This window comes from Cryptomeria japonica, chromosome 1 (assembly GCF_030272615.1).
Source record: "Cryptomeria japonica chromosome 1, Sugi_1.0, whole genome shotgun sequence".
Classification (NCBI taxonomy): domain Eukaryota; kingdom Viridiplantae; phylum Streptophyta; class Pinopsida; order Cupressales; family Cupressaceae; genus Cryptomeria; species Cryptomeria japonica.
In genome coordinates this window covers 302,886,093-302,913,653 of record NC_081405.1, presented here as the reverse complement: position 1 = coordinate 302,913,653, position 27,561 = coordinate 302,886,093, and positions in this window count along the sequence as shown.

Below are 27,561 nucleotides of genomic sequence, written 5' to 3'. Positions count from 1 at the left end.
TTGGATAAATCATTTGATTGATGTAGCTGCATTGAAAAGAATGAAGAAGATTAAGAGAGAAATGATGAAAAAGAGAGATGAAAAGGGTGATGAAAAGAGAAAAGTGATGAGAAAGAAGAATGAGTGATGAGAAAGAGGATATGAAAGTGATGAGAATTCTTATGCTTTTTAAGTGCTTATATCATCATCGAGCTTATTTATGACAATAGGATTAAACTCATCTAGATACGAATAAGACCCAAATGAATCATCATACCAATTGCGTGAAAGAAAACACATCTAACAAGAAGGATTGCCTTAGTTTGCATCAGACTATTATGTTCTTGATGATCTTAGATGATCATGTCCTAAGACGAGTCATCATATTACTAAGGAAGAATCTACAAGCAACAAACAAGTGAACATGCCCCATCCTCACCTTTCTAATCAAAGACATCCTAGAGATAAAATCTCTAGTCAGAGACATCCCAGAAAAGATAAAAGACATGTCACCAAAAAAGAAAATCAGAAACAATCAAAAGAAAATAAGAAAACAAACAAACAATATGTTTCTTGCCGAATGATTTTTATTCACAGTTAAAGGTTTTGGTTTTAATAAGTCTATCAGATGTTGTTATGTTTGCTCAATTGTAATCTCGTCATGTCATGTGTTCGTTGAAGTGTAAAGTTGCACGCTTGTCCGAAGTGTTCCTATCATTGCAATGTTTATTACATGTTTTTGGATTTTTATGATTTTGTAGGGTTTTATAAATGTTTAAATTTTTTAGGGGTTTTTTCAAAAAAAAAAATGATTTTAAGGATTTTTTTAAGACATTTTATGATTTTTTTATGATTTTTCAGGACATTTAATGATTTTTATGATTGTATAGGGCATTTTATGATTTTTAAGATTTTTCGAGGACAATTTATGATTTTTATGATTTTTTCAGGACATTTTATGATTCTTAGGATTTTCTTAGGACATTTTATGATTTTAATGATTTTTTCAAGACATTTTAGAAGATAGTTCCTCTGACCATGAGATGCCAACTATCCCAACCCACCATTAAGGTTGAGGAGATGCCCTAGTGAGGGATAAGACTAGCTTATTATGCAGGAGCAACATGCTCATAGGTTATGCAAAATAATCCACAAGCTATGATGGGGGTGGGAAGGCTATTATGGAATGGGAGGTCAGATACGGATAAGGCATGATCAAGTTGTTGGCCATTTGGATGAATTGATTATGTGTAGCATTGATGTCAACACTAGTTGTTTTGGATGCTTTATGGACACCCTTCTAGTCCCAGTAGGTTGAGTGGTTTCTGGTTGGATTGTATCCGACATGATCCGGTATGCTCTGGTATGATTTGGTTATGGAATTGGCTTACTCGTGTGCATATTCAGTCAGTTGGTTTTGGTATGGTGATCGGATTCTATCTTGACTACTTGGAAGCTTGGTTTGTGGTTCTGGCGAGGGTTTCAATAGCAGAGATTTGATGAAGATCTTTGATGATACGCATAAGTGGTGTTGGTGCAGCTTCTGATGAAGTTTCAGGATGTTGATGGTGATCATGTTCGAGACTTGGTGGATTGGGATCATTTCTTTAGTGTGTGTAGACCTAAATTGGGTCTCGGTATATCTAGGTTATGGTCTGGCTTAATGTAACGTGTGGATTGGTCCTCTTGATGTGTTTCTAGGATGTCTTATGTGTTGGATATTATTTATTTGGTCTAAGGATAACATGTTCTGTAATTATGTAATTGGTTTATTGTCTGGTGGCCAACCTAATTGTTTATGGTTGAGGGTTTGTATATATAGATGTAAGATCTCATTGTAGATCATGTGTGGGTTATGGTTTTATAAGATTATCTATGCGAATAATGTAATAATCATTCAGGTAGAGGATTTGGTCAATTATTGGAGATCGAGTTGGGTTTATGTAAGAGGATTTAGTCCTCTGGTATTGATCTTAACTAGAATTGTACTCAGGCATAGGAGATGCTATCATTGCAGTTCATTCATTCTTCCGGATTGTTGTCTGAATTTTTATGTAGTCAGTGAGGCTCCTTTTATGATGAGCAGTGTGCTCTAGGTTGTTGGCCTTCCTACAAGTGCAGGCCCCTCAATTGTAATCACATACTTACTGCAGAAGTATTATCTGATTGTGGGTAGGATTCCCACCATGGTTTTTCCCTTTACCAGGTTTTCCACGTATAAATCTTGGTGTCATATGGATGGTATTTATTCTGTGATTATTGTTTATGCTTAATTGGTTTAACTGCTATTCTAGTTTTGGTTTAAGCATTCTAGTATTAATTTTTTGGGATCCGATATTAAAGTTTTAAGTGCTAAATGTTCTGGTAATTTGTGACAACTGATTCACCCCCCCTCTTAGTTGTCTTCCGGTTATTTGAACTATCTAACACAAGTAGAGTATTGAAGGAAAGAGGAGAAAAATATCTACACATGACATTGGTTGCCCAGTTTTCACCATGGTACTTGCCCAAGCTGCTTGTTTGCCAAGTTTCCACTAGTGGACAAATTTATTTTTCTTTACTTTTTTTATTTTCCACTTTTTTGGTGTCACAAGGTGCCTGTTTGCCAGGTTTTCACAAAAGCGATGATTTTTTTAGGATCTTTTTCTCATTTTTTTGTACTTTTTTCACAATATTTTTTTGTACTTTTTTCAAGATCTTTTTCTCTTTTTTCTAATCTTTTTTCAGGATCTTTTAAAGAATCTCTCTAAAATGCTCAGGTGTAGAACTTGCGAAGGTGAATGATATTGATTGGATATTCAAGTGGTTCACCCTTGGGAGTAACCAGTTGATATGCTCTTGATCCATTCACAATAGTAATGAATTTTGGTCCTACCTAGTTAAGTTCAAATTTGCCCCTTTTCTCTTCTTGATCTTGGTGAGAAACTCGATATCTGGCTAGATGATATGTATTTGTTGGAATCAGGGATCATTGAGGGGGGGGGGGGGTGAATCAATGATCTACCGGTTAACAAATTTACAGACTTAACTTTAAACCATCGGAAGCACAAACATGAAACTGAAATGCAGGAACATAGAACAATCAACCACAAAATCATAACACCAGATTTTTACATGGAAATCCAAATAAGAAAAGCCACGGTGGGATTTGAAACCACAATATTATTCTACTATGGCCAGTAGAAAAACAATATTATAATATGGGGAATGTAGAGGCATTCAGGCACACTACCTAGAACTCACTGCTCAAATAAAATATTAAGGGCTACAACCCCGAAAGGCTCACTGCCTTACTGATTAATTACAATGACAAATTACAACAAAATAAACTCCAAAATAGCATCTACAATGCTCGGATGAGTTCTAGTTAAATGCCAAATACATTGACTGTATCACCTATGTTGTTTTGCCCCTGTTCTCTATACTAAACAATGACAACCCTAAAACAATAATAAACCATCGAAAGCCAATAGGTGAGTGTCAATTGCCAATAATCTCCCCCTTTGGCATTGATCGCAACACTCATGAAAAATGGCTAAGTGTTGTAAACTATACACTAGATCAAAAGAATTTCTAAGGCTCCCCCTTAGACAAAGAATTTTTAAACTTGCATTTACAGCCTTCTATACTATACCAGGCTTCTATACAATACATTTTTTACCTTTTCTCTCCCCCTTTGACAATAGTACCAAAGATGGGGTGTTGTCCAAAATTTATATACAGAGATACTTGCCAGAGATTTTACAAATACTTGAAGATGTCAGCAAAAATGGTCTTCAAAGATCCTAGGTGAGTGTCCCACCTACTCTTAAAATTATCCAAAACTATAATGAATACACTAAATACAGTTGCATGAATCTCAACTTCCTTCAGATTAGATGACACAGGTTGAGCCATTGCCTTCATACAGTCTACCTTATTGCTTAACATGGTGTCCAACTGGGGGGCAATCAAGTTCTAGAGTTCACTAAATCTCCTCAAAATTTTGTCCTTGTCTGCATTGAGGCTTGAGATCTGATCATTTAGAGCCAAAATATGTCCTTCAACACTATTGGTTGGAGCTACGCTGGGATCAAAGGACTGTGAAATACTAGCAAGTTTTCCCTGGAAAACACTTGTTTGCTTTTCTATATCTACATTGAATTTGGGAAAAATTAGACAAGACTAATACAATTTACCACCTTTTGTCAAGGCATCTAAAATAATCTGCAGACCTTTATTGAATCCCACTCTATCATCTTCAATCAACTTCCAGAATGTTTGCTTTCTTACTTCCTTAAATCTATCGAATACTCACTTAGTAGTAGACTTCTCTAAAGAATCAAAACTGGTATTTACACTACTAATCAACTGTAACAATTTACTAGAGGGGCTAGCATTGGAATCTAACTGGACATTCAAAGCCACCTTCTCCAAAACATTGACATACATCAAAATGAGCTTTTTATCTTCTGATTTAGACTTTACCATATCCTAGCTGGCCTAGGCTTGAACAACAGCTGCAAGCATTAGCTTCTAAGAAGGAGACATTTTCCCAAGGTTCAGTGGACCATCAATATTGATGGAGTTCTGAGGTGGGGTCCTTGTGACTATAGGAGTGTCAATTTCTGGATCAACAACTCCTTTTCCCTTGTCTGCCTCAGTATCCTTTACCTTTGCACTCTCAGCTTCCTTTTACTCTTCTCCATCCCCTTTATCTTGTTCATTGGTGTTGCCAATTGGTGCAGTATCATCCTTTTGGATCTCAAGGGCTGCTAAACTATCTATCACCAGAGGATTATCACTGGTCTCAGCATCAAAAGTTGTGTTACCTTGGTCTTTAAGATGTCCCTTAGTTTGAGTTTCATCCTTATGATCACCGGAAACACCTCCTTTTTCTTCCAGCTGAGAAGAATTAAATGCATCTTTGTACAAGGGGTCATTAACAATTATTTTTCTCCATATATCTTATATCTCCTTCCTTATCTCTTCCATGTTCCGAATCATTAACCTGTTTAACCTATTTTTTCTTCTAAATTCTTTCTTATAGCTTCCTCAATGAGTCTTTTTACTTCATCTCGGGTGATACAGGTGCAAACATTTATCAACTCTCTTTCTTTTATTTCCTTATCTGCATTGCTAGCAGTCAATCTCCTTGCATCAATAACATTGTATAGGTTTTTAGGAATACTCTTCTCTAGGTCAATCAATGTTTTACTAAAATTGTGCAAGTATGAAACAAATTCTTCTACTTTTCTCTCATCTCCTTCATCTAGATTCTCATAATAGGCTCCAAGATTCTTCAAGTTTCCATCAACTATTATTTCATCTATTAGTTGGTCTGTTGACAATGGAGGAACAATTGTGTATTTACCTTTAGGTCACTAGACTCAAGGTCTTTGTCAAGTTGACTTCTGACTTGTCTTCCTCTTTTGAGTCTTCTGGTAGGACCTAGGTCTGATTTGGCTTTCTTTCTTTACTAGGATCCACCAAACTACGGCTTCCTAACCAATCTAACAAATTCACATTTCTTCTTGGCCTTTCCTGCTTCCTCATTAGAGGCAATTCAAGGTAATTCTCCTTGAATGTTCCAAATCTTTCTTCTTTTGGATCCATTGGTTGGCTCAATAATTGTTGAGCATATGCCTCAAGTATGATAGAGTCAACTTCATAACCCATGGGTATGATCCAAATTGTCCTAGGCTCCATGACTTGCATTTGACATTGATCTTTATCAACCATGAAGCAAATAGTTTACTTATACTTCTCCACAATCTCCTTAGGAATTCTTTCTCTATTCTTCATTGCAGCTTGGAAAGATTTGAAATAACCCTATAGAGAAGATATTCTTATTGTGGCATCTACTATTCCCCACAATCCCTCTTTGATTTGCATTGCCACTGGTCTATCATAAGCCCATTGGAACTTTCCTTTTACACTGGGTATCTCATTCAAGAAATATAAGGCCAAGCAAATAAGAAGAGTTTCATATTTAAAAGTGTGCTTCTTGTCTTTCTTAATCTTCTTCAATTTACTTATCATATCCTTTAGAAGGACTGTACATAGATCATACCTCATGTCATTCTTGAGCATCAGATATGTTGTATATATGACAATTCTGAAGACAGAGTTGTGTCTGCTTGATTGGTAAACTTTGTATCCGACCACCATTGATGCAAACTTCACATCATGCTCCAGAAAATCATTTATGGTCATCACTTTGTTGTCGAACTTGGAACCAGTAGTTGCTATCACTATGTTATTCGACACTTTTCTTAGACCAGGTACTTCACTAGTTTCATTAAGGCATGTCACAGCTCGAATTGCCTGTTTAGTGATCTTGTGAGGCCTATCAAGCCATATTAACTCATTATGAACTCAACTAAGAATATACCAGATACTCTCTACTTCACCACACAATGGAAAATGGATGAACTACGAAAAAACCTTGCCTTGAAGAACCTTATATTCTAGTTTGAGGTTTCCCAAACTGTCCACCAAATGTTTGTTATACAAGTTCAACATATCAGCATTGCCAATCTCCTCAAGATCACAATGGATGTATGCCCTAATATCCTCATTGTGATGGACGTCATAGGGTATAGAGGAAAATGCACTTTTTGGATCATCTTCAATAGACTTGAAAGGGTGTTTCTTGAAAATAGGTCTGGCTCTATCCTTAATCTTGACAACCAATGGGGTAGAAATTCTAGAAGCTGAAGCCAATTCGAACTTAGGGTTTGTGGAAATTGATAGTCTGGAACATATAAATACCTTGATTAGCAACCGGGCGTTGGAATTCTCTTTAGGATTGTTGAAATCACTATTGAGATTACCAAATTGCTTCACTCTCCTTCTTTGCACTATTCCCTTGATCGCATTGTGATGAATGAAGATTTGAAATTCCCTTTTAACTTTCAAAAACCTAATTCTTCATTGCAATAAATGTTGCAACCGGTTACCTTAATTTTCATGGAGTTTCTTACTGGAGCATCAAATCATCTTTGAAACTTCTGGATAACATCTGCATATAAGATTTAAGCCTTCTGCAACCTTCTAGAATTGATTGTAGATCACTGAAGAGGGGGTTCTTAAAATCTACATGAAAAGTTCCCCTAAGGCATAAAGCCCTAGTTACCAGATGAAGATCCTACACCGGATTCGGGTGCAGATCCATTGTTTGCTTTAGATTCATCTTTTCTGACCCACATCTCATGCTTGTCTTTAATCTCTTCTACCTTTTCCTTTCCCTTCTCATCTGATTTGTTCTTGTCTACTGGACTACTATTCTTGCTTCTGCAGTAATTTGCAATGTGATCGGTTTTGTTGCATGCATGACAAACAACATTTCTCTCCATAGGTTTGAAGTTCATCTGATTTGGTCTCATCCTGTATTGGTTAGAGATATGTCCAAACATTCCACAAGCATATAACCTCTTCTTTTGGAAGTTATTCATTACTGCTCTACACATATTTGACTTGTGACCAAAATTATTGCATATGAAACACCGAACGGTAAAGGTAGGAACATTATTCATGTTGTTCATTCCATTATTCATCCTACTTTTGCATTGATTTACTATATGACCAAATTTATTGCAAGTAAAGCATCTACCATTGAATTTATGAGCATTAGGTTGTCTTATGGGAGGATTCACCTTTCTCAAATCAAAGTCCTCACATTTCCTTTCCATGTCTCTAACTTTCTAGCATCTCATCAAGCCTTGGTGAGCTACCTTTGAATTTTTCTTTGTACTCATTAGCAGTAGCAAGTTCATCCCTTAAGGCACCAATTTGTCTTTCAAGTTCTTGATCATTATTCCTTGACTGTGTCAACTCAAGCTTCAACTAATCATTCTCATAGGTAAGCCTGAAGCATTCATCAACTCTTTCTTCAAATTATTGAGTTAGATTATCTTCATTTTTCTTCCGATCCTCAATCACCTTAGCCATCCTCATCACAATGGATTGCATCTCATTATTCAAGGCAACATTCTCTCTCTCAAGCTTGTCAACTTCATTAATCTTTACTCTGATTTTCCATGATTTGGTCTTCTTTCTCCTTCATCTTGTCCACCAACTCCTTCCTCTTGTCTCTTGAAGTGTTCACTTGATTCTTTAAGTTGTTAATTAGTTCATCAATAACATTTAGGTTTCTTTTCAAGGAAATGATCTCATTTCTTTTTGCATCAAGATCCTCAAGTGCCACACTGAGTTGTCTTTGAAAATCAGAATCCATTGAGTCAATCTCCCGGACCTTCCTCAAGTGATTAAGCTTCCTCAGAGGAACCTAACTCTGATACCAATTGTTGGAATCAGGGATCACTAAGAGGGGGGTGAATCAGTGATCTACTCATTAACAAATTTTTAGACTTAATTTTAAACCACCAGAAGCCCAAACATGAAACTAAAATGCAAGAACATAAAACAATCAACCACCAAATCATAACACCGTATTTTTACATGGAAACATGGGAAAAACCATGGTGGGATTTGAACCCACAATATTATTTTACTATGACCAGTAGAAAAACAATATTACAATATGGGGAATGCATAGGTATTCAGGCACACTACCTAGAGCTCACTACTCAAATACAATAAGGGATACAACCTCGGAAGGCTCACTGCCTTACTGATTAATTACAATGATGAATTACAACAAAATAAACTCCAAAATAGCATCTACAATTCTTGGATGAGTTTTAGTTAAGTGCCAAATACATTGATTGTATCACCTCCATTGTTCTGCTCTGTTATTCCTTGTTCTCTGTCCTAGTCAGCTACTGGATCAAGAATGTGCACATGAAATAGCATCAAAATAGATTCTCGATCACCACTCACTCACATACAATCATATGATTCACCAAAAATATCATCTATACCATTCTTATATATCCACAATCACAAAATAGATCATTTTCCATGTTGGCCTGCTAATGTACGTGTAGTCACATATCGGCTTGACCAGATCACCAAAGATAAATGCGGATCACCAGAACAAAAATAAAATGATGTCTCTATGTTAGCCCAATCATCCCATACATGATTCGTGACTCCGCAATCACTGAAAAGCTTCCATACCAAAACTACTTTGTTCAACCTGAAATACTAGTTGACTAGCTACTGGTTGACATCCTCTTCTAGAAATCAAGATCCATGATTACCGGATGGGAATCTAATGAATATTTTCCATCAATGACACCCCTAAACTAATAATCAACCATCAGAAGCCACAAGATGAGTTTCAATTGACAACAATATCTGTCTTTTTCCTTCCTTGATAAAGAAACTAGGGTAGAATTACTAATGTGTGCCCCACATAAGCCCATATGTGTATCGACTAAAGAGGCTTGGCTAACTCTGATAGAAAATCCATTTGAGGAAAGTTTGTAAAAGGTCTATTGATGTGACATATCTCCAAGAGGGAATGGATGTATGGAATAAATGAATGTGGAATGAGGGCTTATGATTGCAAAAAGAAGTGAAAGAAGCATGGCATGATGGAGACTTAGGATCAACAAGTATGCCTTTTGACTTGAAATTTTAGAACTTTTGCCCCTAGTTATTGTAGCACAAGGGGAGATCAATTCACGTTTTCTTTTTTCATAGGATTTTTATTGTTTACTTTTCTTTTTGTAGAGTCCAATAGCTTTTGATTTTGATTTGGACTAGAAGACTTTTTCTTATTTTTGACTTTTGAATTTTTCTTTTCACAACTTGTTTCTTGATCTTCGATGACTAAGGGCTTTTTTAATTCTTGGTGATCCAAGTCTAGGAGAGGAGAGGAAATCAAAGGAGTGTTTGAGATGGTAATGTGATGTGAGTTCTTAAAAGGGTTGGTGATATATTCAATGGATTCTATGTTGGAACCACTCTTAGGACTATTGATACCAAGAGTCGCTTGCACCTCTAGAGAAGATTTACATTTAGGATTAGTAGCCACAACATCAGGTGATTTGTACCCAATTCCTTGACATTCTAAATTATCTTTCTTAGTCACTTCATTCTGAATTATCTTGTTCTTCCATTTCACTTGTGGTTTACCATAAGTGTGAGGAGATTCTAGTGACTTTTCAATTCAAAGAGCACAACTCATAAAATATTCTCCCACTTCATGTTCTTTCACCTATATTTTGATCTCAGATTCATTAGATTTGGATGTGGATGCTTTCAAAGACTCAGGGTCAACATACGCTTGAGAAGGAGGCGCTTCATGATTGCTAGGAATGATGGATTCAGTCTTAGAACTCATTTTGTTGCAATACATAAAAGGATTTGGATATGTTGGTATTGTTACTTTGACACCATTGTGCAAAAAATTGATACATTGATAATAGGTATAAGGTATAGCTTGCATTGCATGGATCTAGGGCCTTCTAAGGAGAATGTTATAGGTCAAGGGGAGATCAAGGACTTGGAAAACCACATCCTTCACCATAGGTCTCACTTTGATAGGCAATGTAACTGATCCCTTGGATGAGGGTTCCTCTTCATCAAATGCCTTTATCGTAATCTTTTTCTTTGGATCAACTACATTTTCATTGAACCCAAGCTCTTAACTCTATGGATAAGGACCTCAATATGTAGGGGTGCATTATGTGGTTGTTGCATGGATAAATCATCATTCTCAGTAAAAGTAAGAATATGAGGGGAGGTGATATGTCCCACCATAGCTTGAAATTGATCTACATGTAGGTTTGTAGGCATGGTAGTGGTAGCGAGTTCTTTATCAAGGATAGCTTTATGTTGAGGGGATAAGCGTAGCAACAGTGGGCATTTTCCCTAAATTCTCTATAAGGTTGTATTGTGAAGATTGTGCAACAAGTTTAGAATCAGGGCCTCTAAGGATAAATGTGCCTCTGCGAGTAGTAACATTACATTTAATTTCTTTGCCCTTTATGATGAAGGTATTCACATGATTATCAACCTCACTGATGTTGTTTATGGTATAATCATATTTAGCATTGGTATAATTCACGTTGTCACTGGATTTTGAGGCCTTTCCTTTATCTTTTTCATGCTTAGGGAAAGGATTCTTTAATATCTCAAGATCAAAGTTACTAGAAGGAGTATGTCCATCAACTAAAATCTTTCCCTCATCAAGAAGGTCTTGGATGACATGTCAAAGTTTATTGGAACTATTAGTCTTATGACCCTTGTGTCTATGGTAGTCGCAAAAGTGATTATCATTCCACCATGGGGGTTTAACTTAAGGATTGTATTCTCTTATCTTTGGCAATGTTATAAGATTGTTTTCAAGGAGTTCATTCAATTTTAACTTGAGTGTTTGTCCCAATGGTGTGAAATTTCATTTAGGGAAGCTTCTTTGTTTCTCTTTTCCTTTGTCTAAGGATGAACCCTTAAGATTGTAAATAGGCGATGATGTTTTAGCATTTTTCACATCAACAACTCCGTCATTAACCACATTCTTGTTCTTAGCCCAAAAGGGTGTTTTGTGGTTTGAACTTGATCATTTTTTATCTTTATCATCATTTAACTTTATAGTACCATCATCAATAAGGGTTTGTTCAATGCAGAATCTGATGTCTATGACCTCATCAAAGGTGTCCAAACACTTGAGATGAAGTTCTCTTCCAATTTCCTTGTTTAAATTGTGATAAAAGAGGTCGACAAGTGGCTTATTAGGAATGTCATAAGGTTCTCTTTTTGTCATATTTCTCCATCTTTTCAAAAATGATACAAAGGATTCTCCTTGTTTTTGTTTTGTGTTGAAGAGGTCCATCATGGTCACCTCATGTTTGCAGTTGTAAGCATAGTGTAAGACAAACTCATCGGCCAATTACTGGAAAGATTTGATAGCTGGAGGTAATCTAGAGAACCATTCCATAGTGCTTCTTCCAATACTACGAGAAAATAGTCTCATAAGGTATGTTTCATCCACTGCAAATTCTAAGGTGGTAACACAAAATTCTCTCAAGTGATCTTTACGGTCTCCTTTTCCTCTATACTTATCCCATTTTGGTATTTCCCAATGACTAGGAAAAGGTGACATCAGAATGCTTGGATCAAAAGGATAGGGATATATGTCCTCAATGAAAAACTTGTGTGACGATGCCTTCTTATTCTTGAGAGTGTCTAATTCATGTCTCAATGCTCTCAAATCATTCAAAATGGGATCATTAATAGGCATAGGTTTCAATGTTTCCATAGATCTCTTGTATCCTGGTTGCAAGTAGGAAGATATGTGATCTTTATCCTCTCCTCATTTTTTTTTCTTATAGGTTTAGATTAACTAGCTCTCGGTTTGTCCTTAATAGTAAGAAATGATATGTCAAAATCAGTTGGCAATTTAATTCCCTCTGTTGGTATTATGGTTGACTTTGTCATGTGTTGCCTTGGTTTTGTCATTGATGTCAGCACTTGTCTTATTGGAGGTTTACATTATGTTCACCGATATGGTTAGTGACTTATGCATAGTCACCAGTATGTGTTCACCAGCAGGTTATATTGTTCACCGGTAGCGATGATAACTTGGAGATCATTTGGTTATGTTGAAGACATGGATTGGAAGTTTGGATTTAGTATTTTCTTATTGGTCTAATTGGGTTGAGATTTCCTTATACTAGCAAATAAGTCTAGGTTATGGACCAGTACATGTTATCTACTCTAGATCAGCACGACACATTATGAAAATTGTTTATCGATTGGTTATTGTGGTAAATGTATTGAGCTGACATGTTGTATCGCATCAAGACTTATTTGTAATTGATTTAAATGTAATATCTTTAGTGAGCCGACCTATTCATTTGGTCTTAGGTTTTGTATATATGATTGTAAGGTCTTATTGAAGATCGTCATATCATGAGTTTGTGTGGATATTGAAGAGCGAAAATAAGCAGATCCTTGTGTGAATCACATAGACAATATTTGAAGGTTGAAGGAAGGTTATGAAGGTGTTTTGACACTCATGTTCAGAGCTTAATTGGTACCGAATCCAACATTGCAGATGTTATTTTGAGCAGTATATTATCATTGGATTTAACCATCCAATTGTGTAGTCAGTGTGACTCCTAATTTGTGATTGAGCAGTGAGCTCTAGGCAGTTGGCCTTTCTACTATATCTGTTAATCTATTTTACTAGCACTTAAGTTTGGTTTACCAGCATTAAGGTTAAATTGGAATAACTTGCATTTGGATTACAATTTATTGACAACTGGTTCACAACTGATTCACTCCCCCTCTCAGTTGTCCTTCCCAGGACCTAACAAGTGGTATCAAAGCTTAGTCCTCTTTTTGCAGAAGTCTAATAGCTTGAGGAGATCCTATGGCAACAAATATTTTTAGGAAGGATAGTCTGAAGCTTGATGGAACTAACTATGGCATATGGAAGATTAGAATGGAAACACATCTGAACTGCATTGGAAGAGATATATGGGATGTTATAAAAAATGGCTATGTTTCTCCTATTCTGAATCAACCTCATCCACCAACATTGGCTAATGACATGGACAATGATTGCAAAGAAAAAGAAGAACTTTTGAGTGCATTATCAGATTAGAAAATCATGGGATTATTAGACCGATCTACTGCTAAATCTATATGGGATAAGCCAAAGACACTGAATGAAGGAGATGCCACTATCAAAATTGCAAAACTGGAATGTTACCGGGTTAGGTATGAAAATCTAAAAATGGAAGAAGATGGAAGAATTTCTACTTTTATTTAAAGAGTTAATGAAATTGTTTTAGGAATACAATGTTATGGAGGATCCTTAAGTGAAGATGAAATTGTATCTAAAGTTTTAAGAGCATTGCCACCGGCTTACAAAATGAAAGTAACTACTATTAATGAATGAGAATAATGCCTAATACTTTAGTTTCTAGAGATGCTTTGGTTGGAAAACTTTTAGCATTTTAACTTGAGGAATTTGGTCCTGTTGCTACTATAAAGACTGAGTTATCTTTCAAAGCATCATTATCATCTGAAAAAATTGATTAGAAAGCACTTTATGCAAAAGAACTTGAAGCACTATTTGCAAGGAAAGTGCCTAAAGGTCCAATAGGAAGTAAGAATGAAGGTAAAGCACCTTTCAAATGTTTTAATTGCAATAAAGTTGGTCATATGGCATCTAGATGTCTTGATAGACATGCAAGATTAAGGGAAGAAGCAAAAAGATCATATAAGCCTAACCCCGAATATTAGAGATATAGATTCAAGAAAAATAGATATAAGTCATGATACTATGCAGATGAAGGTGTTACAGTTGACTCAGATGAAGATCCAATAGATAACGGATGGGATTTTGTTGCAATAAAGGAAGATCAACCAAAACCTATTTTCAAACTGGTAGAGCAGGCACTGGCAGCAAAAATTGAAGAAAAAGATGATTGGATTATAGATTTTGGATGCTCACATCATATGACTGGTGATAAAAGCAAATTCTTATCATTTCAAGAAATTCATGGAGGTTGAGTAAGGTTTGGAGATGATAAAGCTTGTTTAATCAAAGGAAAAGGCACTTTACCTTTGGATGGTAAGCACAATAGTGACAATGTTTATTATGTAGAAGGTTTAAAGCATAATCTTTTGAGTGTTGGTCAGTTAGTGGAAAAAGGATTTCAGTTATAGTTCAAGAATGGGAAATGCAAAATCATAAACAAAACTGGATTGGAGATTGCAACTGATAATCAGACTAAAGGTAATATCTTTCACTTGAATACTAATGATAAAACATGTTTGATTCCACATATTCATGAAAGTTGGTTATGGCATAAAAGACTCTGTCATGTGAATTTTGATTGCATTATAAAGATCATTTCAACTAAGATGGTAAGGGATTTACCTAAGATTGTGAAACCTCATAATCCGGTATGTAAGGAATTTCAAATGGGAAAGAAAGTTAGAACAACATTTAAGAGCATTATTGCTAAATCAAATAATATTCTTGATTTAATTCATACTGATTTGTGTGGTCCTACAAGAACAAGAAGTCTACAAGGAGATAGATACTTTATGCTAATAATTGATGATTATTCTACAATGTGTTGGGTTACTTTTCTCAAAGAGAAATCAAAAGCTTTTGGAAGATTCAAGATATTCATGGCAATGGTAGAGAATGAAGTTGAAAAGAAAATCAAATGTTTAAGATTAGATCAAGGAGGAGAATTTACATCAAGGTAATTTAATGCACTCTATGAAGTGAATGGAATCAAAAGACAATTATCAGCACCCCAGACACCCCAGTAGAATGGAGTTGTAGAAAGGAAGAACGTAACTATTCTGGATGCAGCAAGAATAATGTTAATGGATCAAATCTACCTTATGTGTGCTGGAGAGAAGCAATGAATACAATGATTTATACTTTCAACAGAGTTCACATCAAAAGTGAAACCGGTAAGACCCCTTATGAACTATAGTTTGGTCATATTCCTACTCTTAAACACTTCAGAATATTTGGAAGCAAATGTTATAGTAGAAGAGATGAGTATATTGGCAAGCTTGATCCTAGAAGTGATGAAGGAATATTTCTTGGTTACTCATCTAAAAGTAAGGCATATAGATGTTATAATAAAAGGTTACAGAAAATCATTAAGAGTACTAATGTGAAGATAGATGAACACTTTATAGGAGATTAAAGATCTATGGAATAGACAGTTGAAATGATTATAAATGAACCGACATAGACTCCATTGGTATAGAATGAAGACCAGTCACACCGACATCATCAGAAAACTCAACAGTGACTGAAGAACAACAACATGTGAATGTTAATCATGTAAGGAAGTTAAGTAGCGGAAACAACTTCCTACACTAACCTTGAGAGGAGGGTAATGCAAAACTTTTTCAGATCATTACAACAGTTATAGAAAATAGAAATAGATATAATAGCATTCATACCACAACACAGTGATTTACGTGGGGAAAACCCTTTCGGGAGAAAAACCCCACCCTCCAAAAGCAGCTCAATATTTTATTCAGCAATCAAAAACAGATTACAACATACTTGCAGAGCAAGCTCTTCGCAGGAGTAGCACTAATCAGAGATTCAGAGGCAACTCAATAGCCATAGGACTCTTACACACAACCTCTATCTCACACACCTCATAAATAGGAGATACAATACAAGAAACCGTCAAACGGTATTACAAAACCATGGGCTAAAACCACCCAATAAGGTGTAGCCGACCTTATCTCCCTTCTAGATGCCCTATGACATGTTAAAGCACACATCAACATGTGTCGCTCCCTTTTACAGCTCATTTATGTATCCAATACAAATTATTTTTCCTATTTCAGGAGTACAAACTTCCGGAGGCCATAACTTGAGAACCGGGTGTCCGATTGACGAACCGTTTGAAGCGCCGGAAAGCTCGCGAAGTGCTCTATCACCTCATAACCGGATTTGCCGTTACGGCCACTTTTCAGGGCGTTTCGGAGCCTCTAAAGTCCCCAAAATTAAGTTTAAATATTTTATTGCACCCCTCCAAGACGAAAACTTTAATATCTTCAAAACTAGTTGTGACCTTGCGACGCAACTTTACCGGAATGCTTATCTAGCCAACCAGAAGCTTTAGGGAGAGTTTCGCACCATTTCGTGCTCAAATGAAAACTTACTATAAATAGTAACCTCGCATAAATGCAAGGTTGAGACACCATTTTTCCCAACAAATCAGAACAAACCCAGGTATGTAGGATTGAATCATTCAGAGAATCAGATAATTGGGAACAAGAATCAAGGTGTTATGACTAGAGGAAGACTGGAAAATGAAGAGGTATGTTTAATTTCTCAAATTGAACCAGTGTCTGTTATTGAAGCATGTAAGGATGAACATTGGATAAAAGCAATGGAAGATGAATTAGAACAAATTGAAAAGAATAATTCTTGGACATTGGTTCCCCAGCCTAAAGACAAAAATGTAATTGGAACTAAATGGGTATTTAGGAATAAACTTAATGAAGATGGAGGATTTATCACAAACAAAGAAAGATTTGTTTTTAAAGGTTATTCACAGAAAGAAGGAATAGATTATAATGAACCTTTGCACCAGTAGCTAGAATTGAGGCAGTTAGACTATCTCTTGCATTTGCAGCATATGAGAACTATAAATTTTATCAAATGGATGTAAAATGTGCATTTTTGAATGGAGATCTTGAGGAGGAAGTTTACATTGAACAGTTTGATGGATTTTCTTTAACAGATAATAAGGATATCGTTTGTAGGTTAAGGAAAGCTTTATTTGGATTAAAGAAAGCTCCTAGAGCTTGGTATGCTAGATTGGATAAATATCTTTTGAAGCTTGGCTACACAAAAGGTAATGCTGACAAAAATTTTTATTACAAAGTTACCAATGATGATATTTTGGTTATTGAAGTCTTTGTAGATGATATCATTTTTGGAGGTGAAGATGGATTATGTAACGACTTTGCTAATCAGATGCAAAAAGAATTTGAAATGTCTATGATTGGAGAGATAAAATTCTTTTTATGTTTGCATATTTCGCAAATAGATAAAGGTATATTCATATGTCAAACTAAGTACTTGAAGGAACTTTTGAATAAATTTGGTATGGAAAATTCCAAACTGGTAAGTACTCCCATGAATACAACTGATAAATTGACATTGAATGATGATTTAGCTCCTATTAATCCGACAAGGTATAAATCTATGATTGGAAGTTTACTGTATTTGACACAAACAAGACCTAATATAATGAATGTAGTATGTATTGTTTCAAGATTTCAAAGCAATCCTAAAGAAAATCATGAATCAATAGTAAAAAGGATTTTCTTGTACCTACAAGGCACAACAAATCTTGGTTTATGGTATCCTAAAGATGAAAATTTTGATTTATGTGCATACACTGATGCAAATTGGGTAGGTGATGTAGATGACAAAAAGAGTACCACTGGTGGTGCATTCTTTCTTGGTAGCAGATTGATTTCATGGATAAGCAAGAAACAAACTTGTATATCATTATCAACAGCAAAATCAGAATGTGTTGCAGCAACAACTAATTGTACTCAGGTATTATGGATTAAGCAAATGTTGAAGGATATAAAGGTAAAATGCAAAGAACCTATAATCATTTATTGTGATAATTCAGTAGCAATTGATATATCAAAGAATCTGGTATTTCACTCTAAGACAAAGCATGTTTCTATTAAGTATAATTTTTTGAAAGACAATGTTGAAGCAAATGAAGTGAAATTGGTTTATGTGAATACTAAAGAGAAAATTGCAGATATCTTTACAAAGCCTTTGCCTAAGGAAACATTTGAATATCTCAAAGAGAAGCTTGGGGTAATTTCCCCACTGACAGAGACTTAGATGTTGAAGATTTGCATCAAACCAGAAGGAACTAACAAAAAAATCTTTTTTCAGCTTTGATGGAGGAGAGCTACTTCTCAGGGGGAGTAGTTAGTAGAATGTTAAGCTTTGAATTTTTAACTGCTTTGGCATTTGATGTCAAAGGGGGAGATATATCTATGAAAAAACATTATTCCTTGAGGGAGAGATTATTCATTGAAGGAGAGATATACTCTTTGGATATATGTATTTTGGTTTTGGATTATGTTTCTATTACAAAACTTTGTATTGATCTATCTTTGGGAGATTGATTGGTTTACTGGTTTTAGCATTCTTTTTTGGCACTTAGATGTTTTTCCATCTAGTGTTGTCATCAATGCCAAAGGGGGAGATTGTTGGTATTATGGATGACTTTGTCATGTGTTGCATTGGTTTTTTCATTGATGTCAACACTTGTCTAATTGGAGGTTTACATTATGTTCACCGGTATGGTTAGTGACTTATGCACAATCATCGGTATGTGTTCACTGTTCAACCCAACAATAAGAATAATAACTCTAGTTGAAGTCTCAACCCAAAGTTTGGCTATTCATTTGGTAAAGCCACTATTTCTTTAGCTAATATTCATTTGATTGTCAACCCAAGGACGTAATACTTGAAATGGGTCTGCACTATATATGCACTAAGTTCCTGCGACAACTACTCTGCATTATTGCAGCAACTAACATTATGTGGAAAAGATAAGAAAGAATTGAAACTATTGGAAGGCTACAGGAAAATTTTTGCATTAACATAAATTCATGGAAGCAATACTGGCTAAGTTCAATGTTGATAAACATAAATTACTTTGTTTTGGTTTGGTTGCAGGAACAGTCAGTGGATCTATTTCCAGTGGCTGTAAGAACAGTCAATGCAAGAATGTCTACTGGAGCTAAGGAAAGAAAACTAATCTTAACAAATGTACAAGAACACTCACCAAGTGGGCCCCTTGGGTGAGTGATTCCAGGCTTCCCAAAAACAACTCTAAGTGCTCAGAATAACATATTTTTTATTCATCATTCTTTGGAAGTCATTAAATGATTCAATATGAAAAGAAACTCAAAAACACTTATGAAAATCCTCTGCTCTGCTTTCTCTATTTTTCTGTCTAACCTCTAAGAAGAGATGAAGAGCTTATTTTAAAAGAAATCATCAACTTTAGACAACAATGATCACGCCGAAGAGAAGAGGTGGATAACTAAATGAGAAAGGAGATAGTTGGAGTTAATCTAAAGAAAATGTGGATCTAAATCGAACCACATTCATAACATACTATGGCGGTATTTACAATACTAATGTCCACTTGAGTTAGGCATCAATAGTATCATGTGATTGCTTCTCCTATGCCGTTCCTTACACTTTTCAACATTTCTGTTGTTCGATATTTCAGTCATCTTCTAGAATATCTCTTCCTGCAACTGGTGTGATAAGCGAGCTTCCACCGCAACATCATTTATTCCCTGCACTTCAAAAGAAATAACATACAAGAACAGAGGGGGTGGCAAATAATGGAGGGCAGTTGGTTCTAGAATTCAAATTTGAGCGGGAGTTCTCGATCGGCATCGGGACAACATGTGGTAGATGATTCAGAGATTCCAGCAGATGGAGGGGGTTCACATGGTAAGGACCCCGATGATCCTGTGAATTTGGGGGACCCAGGGGGGGGACCAACACCACGTGAAGAGTAGTTAGCAGATGAGAGTGGGAAAGGGTAGGTTCAAACTTCAAAAATAGAAGATGACAACTCAGAAGAAGCCCAAGGACAATGAGTGACTTGTGTCTCAGAGAACATAGTGGAAGGTAAAGATCATCTGGAAAAGGTTCTTTCATCAATGGACCCTAAGGGGGGACCCAATGGACAGACACATAAGTGGTCCTCATTGTTTGGGGTTAAGCCTAAAGGTAAGTCCTCATCACCTCCTATTAAAAACTCCTTAAATGTGTCTCAGGGCAAGTTTGCTATCATTGTTCCAGACCAAATCATTGATCAAAACATTGCTAGAATGGAAAATACTTTGATTGGTAATTTTTTTAGGTCTATACCTAATATAGAAATAGTTCATGGATTTTTCAAAAGAAAGTGGAACCTAAAAGGTCAGGTTGATTTGGTAACAATGAGCAAAGGTTGTCTATCCTTCTCTTTTTCTTGTGATGAGGATAGAAGAAACATTCTATGTAGTGGGTCTTGGGCAATAGGCAAATACATCATGTACATCCAGAAGTGGTACCCTAATGTAGCGAAAGGAAAGAATTTTTTGGTCCAAGTCCCGGTTTGGGTCAAGCTCCTAGGGCTCCCAATGGAATTCTGGGATGAAGATGTTTTTGCAAGAATTGCCAATACCTTTGGGGAGCTTATCGCTATTGACTAGGTCACGAAATCTAGAAGAAGGTTAATCTATGCTAGGATCTATGTTGGAGTTGGACCTGATACGAGCATGCCAGAGGAAATAGAGATAGAATCAAAACTGGGGAAGTGGAAGTAGAATATTGTTTATGAAACAATCCCCTTCGCCTATTTTCATTGTAAAAAATTTAGACATTGGGCTAAAAAATGTCCAACTATAGAGGATAAACACCATCTCCAAACTAAGGTTTGGAAAAAAGTGGACAACCCACTAAAAGCCCTAGAATCCAATGATCCTAATGAGGAGAAGCAGTCTCAGATAGGACGGGTGGAGGAAGAAATCACTAGTGAAGTGGGTAATGAACTAAAGATTCAGATGTTGGAGCAGAGTGTTAAGGACTCAGAGAACAAAGAAAAAGACAACACTCAGCAAGAGGATCAGAAAGAGGACAAGACAGAGTTAGAGAAAGAAGATAAAAAGCCCACATATAACAAAGAGGAAGGAGATAAGTTTAACCTTGTTTCAAAATCTCAAGATCAAGATAAAGAAATAGACTGGTTCCAGGAGGCCCAACCTGATACCATTTTGGGCCAAGGGCTATCAGAAATTTCACTAACCACCCCAGCAAAGGGAAAGTTGGCCTTTTTAGAGGAACAAGATCCAAAATGGGGAGATGAAGAGGGCATAAAAAAGGCACTGGGGAAGAATGAAACAAAGTAGGAGGATGAAGAAGTAGCAGAGGATAAAAGAAGGAACAAGCAAAAAAAAAAGAATAACAATAACCTAGTCAATAGTATGCTGACTAGAAACACAAGAAGCAGGCTTGGTGATGTGGGAGCGCAACACACTTCTCCAGGAAGACACTCAAATGCCAAAAAAATATCATTGGAAACAAGCAGGAATTTAGCAGATGATACCCAAAGAACCATCTTTGAGGCAGGTATTTCTAAAAATCCATGAAAATCATCTCCTGGAATATTAGGGGACTTAATAGTCCTCACAAGCATAATTTAGTTAAAAATATGATTAGAGATAAAAACCCTGACATTTTTTTGATTCAAGAAACTAAGATGGAAAAAGATAAAGTTGAAAGTTTGAATATGTTAAAAAATAGAGGAGTCAGTGGAGGTAGTTCAGAAGGTGCATCGGGAGGAATTATTGCCTTCTGGAACAAAAACAATGTAGAAGGAGACGTGTTGATTCAGGACAACATTCTGGCTTGTATAAGATTTAAGCACATTAAGAATTACACTACTTGGGTCCTAACTAATGTTTATGCTCCCAACACTAAGACTGGTAGAAGTGAGATGTGGAGATATCTTATTGGGTTGAGAAGTAGGTTTGCTGAGGACAACTGGATAATTATGGGAGATTTCAACACTCCCTTGAAGGAAAACGAGAAAAAGGGAGGGAGTGAAGCTAATCTGGATAGCAGACTGAACCTAATGTACTTCATAAATAATAATGCCATTCATGATCTGGAGCTGCAAGGAGTCAAATACACTTGGACTAATAGAAGAAGTGGTGAGAATTTGATTAAGGTTAGACTTGATAGAGCTCTTCTTTCCTTAGATTGGTTTAATCTTCATGAATGTTATTTATCTTCTCACATAAGGGTAAGATCAGATCATTACCCTATAACCTTCACGGCTAAAGTAAAGAATAGAAGGAGACATTTCCCTTATAGATTTGAAAAAATGTGGACTAGACACCCAGATCTGGAAAGTAAGATTAAGGACTGGTGGCAGGTCAGTATTGAAGGTAATGCCATGTATAAAGTGGTCAAAAAGCTAAAGAATGTTAAAGATAATGTTAAGAAGTGGAATAAGGATTGCTTTGGGAACATCTTTACCTCAAAAGCTACAACCCTCTTAGAGCTCAAGGAAATCTAGGATGAGATACAGAACAATGGTTACACTAATATGGCTAGAGATACTGAAGATCCTATTCTTATGAGATATCATGATATAATAGCTAAAGAGGAAACCTACTGGAAACAAATATCAAGAAATGTCTAATTAAAGGAGGGGGATAGGAATACTAAATACTTCCATATGTCCACCTTAAGACATAAGGCCATAAATAGAATTGTTTAGATTAAAGTGAATGGCAGATGTGTTGTAGATGATGATTCCATGAGCAAGGTTGCTATGGATTTTTTCTCTAACTTACTTGCTAAGGATCAGAATTTGAATATACAGGCCCAAAGGGAACTATTGGACAGTAGACCTACCATTTTGGGGGATGATCAGAATGAGCATTTGACGGCCATCCCTTCCCATGATGAAATTCTGATAGTTGTTAATTCCTTTGAGGGCAACAAGGCCCCAAGTCCAAACGACTTTCCCATGTTCTTCTTCCAAATGTACTAACATATTATTGGAGATGATATTACCAGAGCTGTGAAAGAGTTTTTTGGTGCTAGCAAACTTTTGAAAGAAGTTAATGGTACTTTTATTTCTCTTATACCCAAAAAGATGGGGGCAAATTCAATGAATCTTTTCAGACCTATAGGTTTATTCAACTCTCTCTATAAGATAATCTCTAAGGTCCTTACCACTAGAATTCTAAAGTTTCTTCCCTCCATCATCTCGCCTCAGCAAAGTGGTTTTGTCCTGGGAAGGCAAATTTTGGATTCTATCATCTCTGTTCATGAAAAATGTCCACTCTTTGGCTTTTTCTAAAAAAGAAGGTTTTTTTTCTGAAGCTTGACCTCTCTAAAGCCTACAATAGGGTGGATTGGAATTTTATGATGGATGTTCTCTTTGCTTTTGGTTTTTGTCCCAAAAGTCTTAGCCTTATCAGGCAACTTGTCTCTTCAGCTTCTTTCTCTGTTTTAATGAATGGTTCCCCCTCTCCTTTCTTTAAAGCCTCAAGAGGTCTTAGGCAGGGGGCCCCTCTATCTTTAGTGATCTTTATCATCATGGTGGAAAGTTTGGGGAGAGGTATTGGAAAGCTGCTTGAGAAAAGGGAGTTTTGTGGTTTGAATCCTTCTTCAGTAGATCAAATATGTTCTCATTAGCAGTGTGTTGATGATTCTATAATAAAGGGAAAAACCACTGTGAAGGATTCTAGAAGACTAAAAAAGGCTTTGGATAACTATGGAGAGGCTACTGGTCAACTTATAAACTGGTCTAAAATCTTTTTTTATTTTATCAATACCCCGGAGAGAAGGAGGATTAAAATTAGTAACATTCTAGGCAGCCAAATTGGTAGTCTGCCTGCTTCTTATTTGGGGCTCCCCTTAGGCCAAGATCCTCTGGATACCTTTTGGGGAGCCTTGGTGGATAAATTCCACAAAAAATTGTCTAGATGGAAGGGAGCTCTTCTTAGTCAAGCAGGTAAGGTTCAATTGCTAAAAACCACTCTTCAAAGTATCCCTCTCTATGCCATCAATATGTTTAGGATTCCTACTAAGTATGTTGAGACCATTGAAAAAATTCAGAGATCTTTTTTATGGACAGGGGTTGAGGAGAAGAAGAGAATGAACTTAATTGTTTGGGAGAAGGTCTGTAAGCCTATGAATAAAGGAGGTCTAGGCCTTAGAAGAATAAGAGACATAAATGATTACCTCATGGCCAAGTAGATTTGGAGAGGATATAGAAATCAAGGAGAGTGGAAAAAAATATGGGACAACAAATATAAAAGCCAATGTCTGAATCTTCAAAGTTTCCTCAAAGCGGAGATTATCCCAGTTGGATCCAATATTTGGAAAAATGTCTCTAGGACTAGAGACTTAATTATCAAAGTTACAAAATGGAAGTTGGGGAAAGGGAATCTTATTCAGTTCTAGGAGGACCCTTGGCTTTTGGAGTCCCCTTTGAATGAAAAACCTGAGTGGAACAGATATCAGAACCAATGCAAGGAAAGATTTGGAACCAAGGTGGAGGATTACTGGAAAGATGGACAGTGGAAAGACTTATCTCAAGTGGATCAGTCTTTGGGTAGTTTGAATAAAGTCATGAACTCTATGGTGAGGATTGAAGATGAAGACCATTTAATTTGGAAACTCACAGCTAGTGGTACTTTTACAGTGGCCTCTCTATATCATCAACAATTCAACAACATAGAAAGTCCTTGCTGGGCTAAAGCTTGGGTGAAAGGCCTCACCCCCAAGATCAACATTTTCTTTTGGATAGCCCTTCAAGACAAAATTCTTACTATTGAGAATATCAGAAAAAGAGCTATTAGCATGCCTGGTTTCTGTATTCCTTGTAAACAGAATGAGGAGACTATAAATCATATGCTCTTTCATTGCCCCTTCTCTGCTGATGTTTGGGGAAGTTGTCTAGATCAATTCAATATCAGTTGGAGCTTCCCCAACTCGATTCAAGAGATTTTCAAGTCATGGAATCATCCTTTAAAAAATAAAACCACAACCTTCTTATGGAAAGTTGCTTTACCTCACATGTGTTGGGGTTTATGGAAAGAGAGAAATGATAGAGTTTTCAGAGAAAAGACTACTAAGGCTAAAATTATGTTTGAAAAAATAAGAAGAAGTATAGTGGAAAATATAAATATTATAGGTGGTATTGATAATCCTAACACTAAGGAGGATCAATTTATCTATAAAAAGTGGAGATTAAAGGCTCAAGAGAGCATCCAGAGCAATCATAGAGAGGGAGTGATATGGATCAGCCCACCTAGGGGATGGATGAAAATCAATTTTGACGGGGCCTCTAAGGGAAACCTGGGGGTTGTAGGATGTGGAGTGGTCCTAAGGGATGAATGGGGAATATGTAAAATCATAAAATGTATTCCCATAGGAAATCAGACCAATCATGTTGCCGAAGCCATGGCGGCTTATCATGGGATGATCCTTGCTAAGGAAGCCAATTGCACTAAAGTTTGGTGTGAAGGAGACTCCTTAAACATTATCATTTGTTTAAATATGAAATTCCCACCATCTTGGTCAATTAGTAATGCTATTAAAGCTACTAGGAAAATCAGCGAAGAGTTTGATATGTGTGTTTTTACACATGTTTACAGGGAGGCCAACTCTTGCGCTGATTGGACAACCAACCTGGTTTGCCAATCAGGAGACATCATTACTAGTTATGGTGAAATGGAGATTGCAAGTGAAATGAAAACCTTGCTCAATCAGGACCGAAGCTATACAAGGCAACGTGGTACTTTTAATCATTATTTCTAATGACCTTTCCACCTTTTTTGATGCAGGGCTTGCTTGAAGATAATGAACTTTTAAATAGGTGTCTTATCATTTTTATTTGGTACGGATTCTAGGCGCTCTCACGGAATAACTATAGAAACCAGAGGAGAAGTTATCAAAACAAGAGAAGGCATTGCAAGAAAGGTGCTGGAAAAATGGGAGGTAACAAGAACAGATTTGAACCTGCTTCTTGCTTTGACTAGAGAAAGAGTGAAGAAGTCTGGGATATCCTTTAGCAAGGGGGTCTAAATGTTTTCATGGAATGACTAAGTGGGAAAGCCCCCACAATCACTAGCTCTTTCATCAAGAACTGGAAAAATGGAAAATTTCTGATTGGATCACAGATGATGAATATCGAAGAAGAGGTTATTGCTAAGGCCGCGGGGATGACTACCGAGGGTATGAAATTTTACAGGGACAAAGGAATATCAGATAAAGTAGTAGACAAGTTTCCTGTTATGGATGGAGAGAGGAGAAAGATGATCGAAATTGACAACTCCTACCACTCCCCAAAGAGAATTTGCAGGCCATGGAGGTTTGTTTTATTCACTTCTATTGAATACATTACCTTAGATGGTAGGTTTACTAGGGCCTACGGGCATCACTTCTTCCTTCTCAACCATTTCCATCATGGAGAAAGGGTTAGTCTTCCCTATTACCTCACCTGTTCTATGGATCATACTATAAAGGAGATCCAGAAGGATCCTAAAGGTGATCATGCCCTCCACTAGGGGCTTATGGTCCTGGTTTATAAAATGCTAAAGGGGAAGTGCATTGAAAAGCCTATTAAAGGCAAAAATGCAAGAGATGAGACTATGAAAAGTAAGGATAGTGGTTTTAACTTTGATTTGGAGACCGAGGGAGAGTCGAAAGAAACTAGCAAAAAAGGGAGGAATATGGCCAAGAAGAGGAGGATTATTGTGGAATCTAAAATGTTGGATTCTGAAACTAAATCCCTTGAGGAAAAATCTAATAAAAAGAAGAAAGGGAAAGCCACTGGAAAGAAGGCTCAGAAAAAAAATACTAAAAAGGGTAGCAATTCTGATTTCAATTATGTTCTGGTTGAATCTGAGGAGGAGGCTGAAGAAAAAAAGAGGGTCGATAGTCAGGACAAAGAAGGGGAGGGTAACTTGGTTAAGGACAATTTGGAGGCCGTGAATACCACAAGTCTGCATAAGGAGGAAAAAGGGGATAAAAGTGACAGTGGTGACAAAGATACTATTAAGGCCTTCTGTGAGACCATCGCTACTATGGTGAAGGATATTAATAGTATAAAAACCAATACACAGGCCATTGCAAGAATTATAGTTTTTGACAAGCCCTTGGCAGATCAGGTTAAAGAGTTGGTGGTTGTTCTACATAATGCAGAAGCTATTGAATGTATGGTTGGAAAAACCATAGCAACAGAAAAAGAGGTCAATGAGATGGGAGATAGAAAGGAAATGGAAAACAAAATGAAAGATTTTGGCAGTAGAATTGACAGGCTGGAGCTCAATGTCAAGAAGATTGTTGATCAAAATTTCCAAATCCTCAAATCTTCGATGGACAACATGAACATCCTTATCAACATGTTCAAGAATAATGCAAAGAAGGATGGTGATAAAGACTAGTTGAACAAGAAGGGTCATGAAAGGAGGACTAGAGCTAACACAAAGAATAAGGGTGACATCAAAGTTCGTGAGCTGGAGGATCTGAAGACCTCAGCGAACAACATGAAATAAATGGTTGTTCACGCTGAGGAAATTATGAATAGTATTTAGTTTCAATTGTTGTCCTTG